General features: G+C 45.2%; 1 protein-coding gene across 1 annotated transcript in view; it reads left to right on the top strand.

Annotated features, from left to right (window-relative positions):
* PSME4 (proteasome activator subunit 4) overlaps nucleotides 1–9,255 on the top strand; it is a 340,163-nt gene that overhangs the window by 138,358 nt on the left and 192,550 nt on the right. The window lies entirely within an intron of this gene.

Here is a 9,255-nt window from a genome sequence, read left to right as displayed (position 1 = left end):
TGACCACACTAGGCATGAGAGCACAGCGTGGTTAGTTCTCTAGTTGTGCTGGGAACTCAGGCTGCTCTCCTCCTATGATCAAACTTGTCTCACACACCTCCCCTGCACAGTCAATCACTGGGAAGATTAGAGGTTAAAAGCAATTTATAATGGGGTTTTTTTTTTTTTATATGTTTTGCTTTTCATGTCTATTTTAAATGGAATCGTTTTAATTGTGCTGCTAAGATTGTTGGCAATATTTATCATCAATATGAAAAATATCGCAGAGTGGGCTACTACATGGCAAACAAGGTTTAATGTGGAGAGGTGTAAGATTTTGCATTTGGGGACAAAAACATAGCACAATATACTTTAGGGGGGAATCAAAAATGGAGAAAGATCTGGGAGTCTTAGTAGAAGAGAGACTTAACAACAGCATGCAATGTCAAGCGGCAGCTGCCAAAGCCGGCAGAATATTGGCATGCATAAAGAAAGGGATGTATTCCAGAGATAAAACTATAATTCTACCACTTTATACAACTCTGGTCCGATCGCATCTGGAGTATTCTGTCCATTTCTGGTCACCAGCCCTCAGGAGGGATGTGTTGGAGCTGGAGAGAGTCCAGAGAAGGGCAACTAAACTAATCAGGGGATTGGAGGACCTTAAATATGAAGAGCGTCTGCAATCGCTTGATTTATTCTCCCTGGAGAAGAGACGCCTGAGAGGGGACATGATAGCAATTTATAAATACCTCAATGGTGATATCAACATAGAAAAAAAACTATTCAGTCGCAAAGAATGTATGATGACACGAGGAGAAGCGATTTAAATTCAGACTATGCAGTGGGTTCTTTACAGTTAGGGCTACAAGACTGGAATTCTCTACCACAAGAGGTAGTTACTGCGGGGAGTATGGCTACTTTTAAAAGACTCTTGGACTTACATCTCAAGGATAAAAACATTCAGGGGTATGGGAAATGAATACGTCCATGCACACTGACACAGGTTGAACTGGATGGACTATTGTCTTTCTTCAACCTTAAGTGGAGTTCCACCCATTTTTAATAAATTGGATTACATAGATGTATGTAATCCCCTTTAAAACGACTTTTACCAATGGAAAGTTTTTTGGTTTTTTTTTTGCTAGTAAATACCTTAATTTCTGCTTTATTTATCCTCTTCTCACTTCCGGGTCCGGTCGGCGATTACATCATTCGGCGATTCGCAGTGTGTGCTGGGATTTATCTCAGGCCATGAAATTTCACATTATTACACAAGAGATGAGCTGCACTGCGTGCTCTGCCCCGCCTCCGACCCGCCTCCTCTCAGTGAGCTCAGTGAGGATATAATGCTTTCAGTCCTCGCTCACTGAGAGGAGGCGGAGGCTGGGCGGAGCACGCAGTACAGCTCATATCCTGTGCGAGATTTCATGGCCTGAGATAAATCCCAGCACACACTGCGAATCGCCGAATGACGTCATCGGCGACCGGACCCGGAAGTGAGAAGAGGATAAATAAAGCAGAAAATAAGGTATTTACTAGCAAAAAAAAAAAAAACTTTCCATTGGTAAAATTCGTTTTAAAGGGGATTACATAAATCTAAAGTCACTAAAATGGGTGGAACTCCACTTTAACTACTATGTAACTATGTTATAGTAGAGATCAGTCTCCAGACTGCTTGCAAACTACACAAGATGCATATTGTAGCGATTATTCTTACCTGATCACACAATGTTCAATTTGTATGCAATCACCTTCTATTACATGATGTGCGTTTTTAAAATGCGCATTAAATATGGAAAAACAAGCCTTTTTGCCAAAAGCCCGATCACTCAGATATCAATTTAGATTTTACAATATGTTAAGTTAAACGAGTGCAAAAGCACACATTTTTTAACTAATTATTCAAGCTCTGAATACACACAACAGTTGGTCTTTTATATACTGTACCATAAAAAGGGTAAACTGTCTTAAAGTGGAACTTTATTCAGAAAATTAAGTCCTGCTAGATCACTTCAGGCTGCCCCCTTTTCCAGGTATAGCTATTGTAACACAAGTGTCTAAACTGTTTAAAATCCAGTAATACACTGTCTCACCCTGCTCTGCACATGCTCAGTTGCCCTCTATTTTTAGACAATGCAGAATTTGTAGAGGCTGATTTGCTGACCGCCTTAAAGCATAAAAAACCCTGCTATCCATTACAGTCAAGGAAGCTGCTTCTGTTGGATCTGCAACTGCCATGGCTCTGCACATGTGATCAGTTGTGACCCCAGTTGTTTCATGGTTTGACAGTTTCGTTTAGGACAGCAGCAAATGTGACTGTTAGCAATCCCAGCATTCTAGGATTGTAACTTTTATGAAACTGTGAATTGATGGGTTTAGTTACGCTTTATGATTTACTGCTGTAAAGGGACTCTGGGCTTTAACAAAATGGCAACCTCCAGCAAGAAGTAACAAGAGCAATGCTGGAGACAATTTACAGCACACAGTAATTCTGGTAGCATAATAATGTGGGATATACGTTCCTTACTAAAAAAAAAAAAAAAAAAAATTTCTCTGTCGCTCATTGACAGACGTAGTCCTCTTTGATTCACATCAATTGGGTTATGCTGCCTCCGCAGGAGTAGGACTAGGCAGAAAGAAAAAACGTTCTGGCTCCACCCTAGGGGCAGTCCCAGAGGGTATATCCTCTTCCTGTCTGCTACAGAGAATCAGTTTTTTTCTGTCTAGTCAGGAGTAAGGACCTAAGTTCCTTGCTGGGATCTCTGGTCCTGGCAAGATTTTTTAGAAAAATTTTTTCTTTTAGGTAGTTTTTTTGTCTCCAGTTTCCTGTGAGATCTTCAAGCATGGGCCTTCTAGATTGGATTTTGATTTCTGTCAATCCCACCCCTCATTTGTGGCACTGCTTCTGGATGTCCCAATTGATGTGAATCAAAGAGGACTACGTCTGTCAATGAGCGACAGAGAAAATTGGATTTTTGTAAGATCTTACCGTAAAATCCTTTTCTCTTAGTTCATTGACAGACGTAGTACCCGCCCCTCTATCATTGAGTTGGGTTGGGTTAAATTCTCTGACACTGCTTCGTAACAGAACTGATTCTCTGTAGCAGACAGGAAGAGGATATACCCTCTGGGACTGCCCCTAGGGTGGAGCCAGAACGTTTTTTCTTTCTGCCTAGTCCTACTCCTGCGGAGGCAGCATAACCCAATTGATGTGAATCAAAGAGGACTACGTCTGTCAATGAGCTAAGAGAAAAGGATTTTACGGTAAGATCTTACAAAAATCCAATTTTCTCTATCGCTCATTGACAGACGTAGTCCTCGGTGATACAGCACCTTCGGGTTATGTTGCCTCCACAGGAGCAGGACTAGACAGGAAATTAAAAAGCTCTGGCCACACCCTAGGGGCAGTCCCAGAGGGTATATCCTCTCTCTCTCTCTGCCTCAGCAAATCAGTTATTTTCTGTCTAGTTAGGAGTAAGGACCTAGATACCTTGCTGGGATCTTCGGTCCTGGCAAGATTTTTTTCTTAAAGGATTTTTTAGACAGCTTTTTTCTCCAGTGTTCCTGTGAGATCTTCAAGCAAGAAAGCTGAACTGGGCGACGGCTGGATGTTGAGATCCGGTGGTCACCCCAGTTCAGCCTACGAGCGCGTGCAGGCCATAGCTCCGCGCTGGGTCGGCCGCGACAAAGTCCCATTAAAGGACTGACCCCGCGAGTTAAACGTCTCGCTGAAACGCCAAAGACCATGAGTCACGGCGTCCGTATTGGTCGACAGCCCTCCCGCCCCGGTGGAGAGGGGTACTGTCAGGAGTTGGTGCCCGCCTGGTTCCGGTATGGTGAGTAGTATGTTCCCCCTTTTCCCCTGACGGGTCTTGTGGTGAACGCGGGCCCCTCTCTGTATGGTAAGATAGAGTCCCCCTCTATCCTATAACATGGCACAGATCCTCCTACTTTGAGTGTGATTTTATGTGCAAAAAGCCAGGAGGCTTGGTTTGGGAGCTAACAATCTAATTGTATACATGTTTAAAAGATTGTAATCAGTGGCATTCTGGGAATCTTACTGTGATAAGAATAAGCTACCTACCAGTCAAAAGCCACGGACATGTAGACTGCCTTCCTAATCAGATCTCCAGCTATTAGCAGGCCTCCCGAATGGTCATGAGGTCCGCCAGGGCCGGTACCGCCAACCACGCCAAATCCCCATGCAGAGAGAGTGTTGTGTGCCCTGCAGCACACCGCTATTCAGTACAGGCCGCCGCCATTTTTTTTGCTGGATCGCACGAGCCGCCATTTTGGCGTAGCCTCGTGTCTCCAGCATGGGGGCGGCCATGTTTGAGGTGATCCAAACACCTCGTGGAGCTAGGGGAGGCGCCGGAAGGCGTGCAGAGGGGCGGAGCCGCCTCCTTTCTTCCTGGGCAGCCAGCCAAAAGACTTCCTGTTTGTCAAGACAGCGCTGTAACCTGTTGCAGTTAAACTCTGAGCATCAAGTGGTGAGCCTGGGGGTCTATTTCTCTCTCTCGATCGATAGGGATCCCTAGCAGGTAACACTGAGGGGCTTTTGTGGCGCTGGGGGTCTGAAAAAAAAAAAAAAAAAAAAGTTTTTTATTTTTGAATTATATTATCCAGGAAGTGACTGGAATTATCATGGACCCTGCCACACATATTCCCCCACCTGTTTCCCTCGAGGGGGCCACGGGACCCGCCGGTGCACAGAGTGTAGAGGCATTTACAGCAATTTTGGAGTCTATGGTGGCTCGGGTGGAGGCGGCCTGTCAGGGACGGGGGTCAAGGAAGCGACCCCCGCCTACCCCTATACTATCTGACACCTCTGACTCTGATTCAGAGATGGTCACTGCAGTTGCAGGTTCCTCTGCAAGGGCTGTTATCCCAGGTAAAGCCCCCTCAGACAGTGAGGAGGACGTTTCTTCTCCCGCTATAATTCAGGAAGAAGCATTGGTGGACGCACTAGTTGTGGCAGTGCAGGAAACCTTAAAACTTGAGGTTTTACCGGCAGAGGCAACTGAAACAGAGATTCCTTTTGGTACTAACAAGCCCATCAAAACGGTGAAGGTTTTTCCTGTACCCAAGTGTTTTGGTAATAAGATTAAAGGAGAATGGGAGCATTCTAAGCGTACCTTTACTATTTCCAAGCGTATTGCTAGACGCTATCCGTTTGAGGAATCCATCATTAAGAAATGGACGGTACCACCAGTGGTGGATCCACCTATTTCCAGGCTGAATAAAGCCACGGTTATTCCAGTGGAGGACACTTCGTCCTTTAAGGATCCGGTGGATCGAAAGATGGAAGCAGAGTCCCGCACTATCTTCTCTCTGATAGGGTCAGCATTTAGACCAGTAATTGTTATTGGTCTAGTTTCCCAGACACTAACGGAATGGGCGAGATTTGTACGCCAAGACCTTAGGGGAAAAGATATTCCCCAGGAAACATCTGATTTGATGGAACAGATTATACAAGGGCTACAGTTTATCTGTGACGCAGCCTTGGACACTACTCCCTTATTAGGGCATGCATCTATGTCATCGGTCATCCTCAGATGTGTGCTGTGGTTAAAATGCTGGTCAGCTGACCTAGGTTCCAAAAAGACCTTGACGAATCTCTCCTTTCAGGGGAATCGTCTATTTGGGGCCAACCTAGATGAAATCATTAAGGATGCCACTGGGGGCAAGAGCACTTTTTTGCCACAGGCTGCTAAAGCTAAGGGACCTCGCAACAAGCGAGGACCTTTCTTTACCGCCCATAAAGGGCGCCCGGCTGGAACAAGCGGGAAAGGCAAGACTCCTCCAGGAGGGTTCAAGCAGGGCTGGTCGGACAAACAGAGGACCAACCCAGCCAAACCCGAAGCAAAGGAGTACACAGCCTGAAGGTGCGCCCCCACCCGGTTTCAGGGTGGGGGGACGTTTTCACCGGTATTCAGGACATTAGATCGAGCATCAACCACTACTACCGGTGCGATTCTTCCCTTCCAACATTTAAGTACTACAGGAAGCGGTAGTCACCGTTCCCTGAATAGATCTTTTCCTTTACCTTTTCCTAAGATTAGTCCCTATGCCTCACAGGAATCGGATCTGGTTGACCAGACAGACCTCTAGTCGGGTGACTTCGGTCCCTGAGGTTCAACCAGAAAAGATCACCCTTCCTGATAACAATTTAGGTATCTGATAAATGTGTGGGAACAGAAAACGACCAGACTTTCTCGGATGGTCGGGGCCAGATACCTCTAGGGACGCCTGGTTCAGATCCAATCAGCGCCAGTGGTCCTAGAAATTCTAGGCTGGCCTCGTCAAGCCGGCCTGGCCGACTTGGACATGCTAGTCGCAGACGTTCCGTGGGAACTTCGTCTCAGGGAGTGTCTGTGGTCTCAAGGACCAATTTACCATCGTGCTTTACAGTCGCTGGTTTTAATGGCCTGGCCATTGAGACCCAAGTACTGAAGGACAGAGGTTTGTCTACTTCAGTCATTCCTACCCTTATTAAAGCAAGGAAAGCGACTTCCAGCAAGGTCTATTATCACACATGGAAGACTTATATTGCGTGGTGCGAATCTTTAGGATTTCCTCCACGTACCTATTCGGTGACTCGAATATTGGCTTTTTTGCAAAAAGGGGTTGAGCAGAAGCTAGCCTTGAGCACCATCAAGGGTCAAGTATCAGCATTAGCAATCTTCTTTCAGAAACCTTTAGCTACCAAGTCCTTGGTGCGGAATTTCATCCAGGGGGTGCGGCACCTGGCTCCACCAGTCCGCGCGCCCTTACCGCCCTGGGATCTTAATTTGGTTTTGTCGGTTCTACAGAAACCTCCCTTTGAAAACATCAGGGAGATTCCCTTGCTTACTTTATCCCAGAAGGTGGCCTTCTTGGTGGCTATCACTTCTGCTCGCAGGGTGTCAGAACTGGCTGCATTATCATGCCAGTCTCCATACCTAGTGATTCATAGGGATAAGGTAGTACTTCACCCTAAGCCATCTTTTCTTCCTAAGGTGGTTTCAGATTTTCATCTGAATGAAGATATTGTACTACCTTCCTTGTGTCCTCAGCCCAAGCATCATCGGGAACATGCGTTGCATTCCTTAGATGTGGTTCGGGCAATCAGGGTATACCTGAAAGCTACGGAATCTTTCCGTAAGACGGATTCACTTTTTGTGATCACGGATGGCCCCAGAAAGGGTTTGCCTGCATCTGCCGCGACCATTGCCAAATGGATTAGACAGACGGTGGTACAGGCTTATTCTATTAAGGGTCAGAGTCCTCCGTTCCCTGTTAGGGCGCACTCCACTCGAGCGCTCAGTACTTCCTGGGCCTTTCGCCATCAGGCGTCAGTGGTCCAGGTATGTAAGGCGGCCACCTGGTCGTCGGTACATACCTTTACAAAATTCTATAAAATTGATGTGATGGCATCGGCGGATGCCTCATTTGGCCGCAAGGTTTTGCAGGCCGCAATTTGAGGAGACCGGTGGTCTACCTCGAGGGTTTTTTTCTATTTGGAAAAAAAAAAAAAAAAAAAAAATTTCTTTTTTGTTGAGTCTCATCATTAAGGATGAGCATTGTAAACTTCTAGTTGGCACCGGTTGGGCCTTCTAGATTGGGATTTGATTTTCATTTTCCCACCCCTCATTTGTGATACTGCTCTGGGACGTCCCGAAGGTGCTGTATCACCGAGGACTACGTCTGTCAATGAGCGATAGAGAAAAATGGATTTTTGTAAAATCTTACCGTAAAATCCTTTTCTCTTAGCTCATTGACAGACGTAGTCCCCGCCCCTCTGTTTTTTGAGTTGGGTTGGGTTAAAATCTCTAAAGACTGCTTTTTGATATAACTGATTTGCTGAGGCAGAGAGAGAGAGGATATACCCTCTGGGACTGCCCCTAGGGTGTGGCCAGAGCTTTTTAATTTCCTGTCTAGTCCTGCTCCTGTGGAGGCAACATAACCCGAAGGTGCTGTATCACCGAGGACTACGTCTGTCAATGAGCTAAGAGAAAAGGATTTTACGGTAAGATTTTACAAAAATCCATTTTTTTTTTTAGTTCTGGGTAAAGTTCTGCTTTAAGCTGGCCATACATGTATAGACCTCTCTCTCCCTGTGCTGAATGAGAGAAAGAAGTTGATTCCTCCATCCATGCTGAACAGTGTTAGGTAGAGAAATCCCCGCTGCTGGCTAATGTATTCAACAATAAAGTGGAACTAAACCCTCCTATCCCTTTCAGCCAAGGAAGCTGCCATCTTCGCCTCTGTTTCATCTGCAGCTGCCATGATACTGTACATCTAATCAGTTATGACTCCAGCCATTTCATGGTTTCACAGTTTGGTTGAGAGCACAAGCACATGTGACCACATTCCCGGCATGGGAATGTAACTGTTTTTGAAACTGTTAAAATTGTTGGGTTTAGTTCTGCTTTAATAACCAGACAGTGCTTGCATCAGAATACAGGCACTGTTCATTCAAGAATTTCCTGACCGACTCCTTCGACAAGTCGATCGGATTTTGTTGAGTGGAGGGGTGCCAACAGGGCCACCCACAATACGAAATTCCCCAGAATTGGCTGAAATGCAAACTGTGTATGGCCACCTTTTATTCTCAGTGTTTTTAGTGTAGCTGTTTACATTTTTACACACAGTACAATAACTGATAGCTCTTATTAATAATCACCCTGTGATACAGTTGTGTGTCTTCCTTGTATAACCACTTCCATATACAGTGCATTGCGAAAGTATTTGGCCCCTTGAACTTTGCGACCTTTTGCCATATTTCAGGCTTCAAACATAAAGATATAAAAGTGTAATTTTTTGTGAAGAATCAACAACAAGTGGGACACAATCATGAAGTGGAATGAAATTTATTGGATATTTCAAACTTTAACGAATAAAAAAACTGAAAAATTGGGCGTGCAAAATTATTCAGCCCCCTTAAGTTAATAGTTTGTAGCGCCACCTTTTGCTGCGATTACAGCTGTAAGTCGCTTGGGTTATGTCTCTTATCGGTTTTGCACATCAAGAGACTGAAATTTTTGCCCATTCCTCCTTGCAAAACAGCTCGAGCTCAGTGAGGTTGGATGGAGAGCGTTTGTGAACAGCAGTTTTCAGTTCTTTCCACAGATTCTCGATTGGATTCAGGTCTGGGCTTTGACTTGGCCATTCTAACACCTGGATATGTTTATTTGTGAACCATTCCATTGTAGATTTTGCTTTATGTTTTGGTTGAAGAAATGGTTTTTTGGATCTTGGCTGGAAGGGAAAATAGTAGTTTCTGCCACCATC

The sequence above is a fragment of the Pelophylax lessonae genome, assembly GCF_965119305.1.
Source record: "Pelophylax lessonae genome assembly, chromosome: 3".
Lineage (NCBI taxonomy): Eukaryota > Metazoa > Chordata > Amphibia > Anura > Ranidae > Pelophylax > Pelophylax lessonae.
Note: the sequence above shows the minus strand (reverse complement) of the source record. Positions and strands in the feature narration are given on the sequence as shown.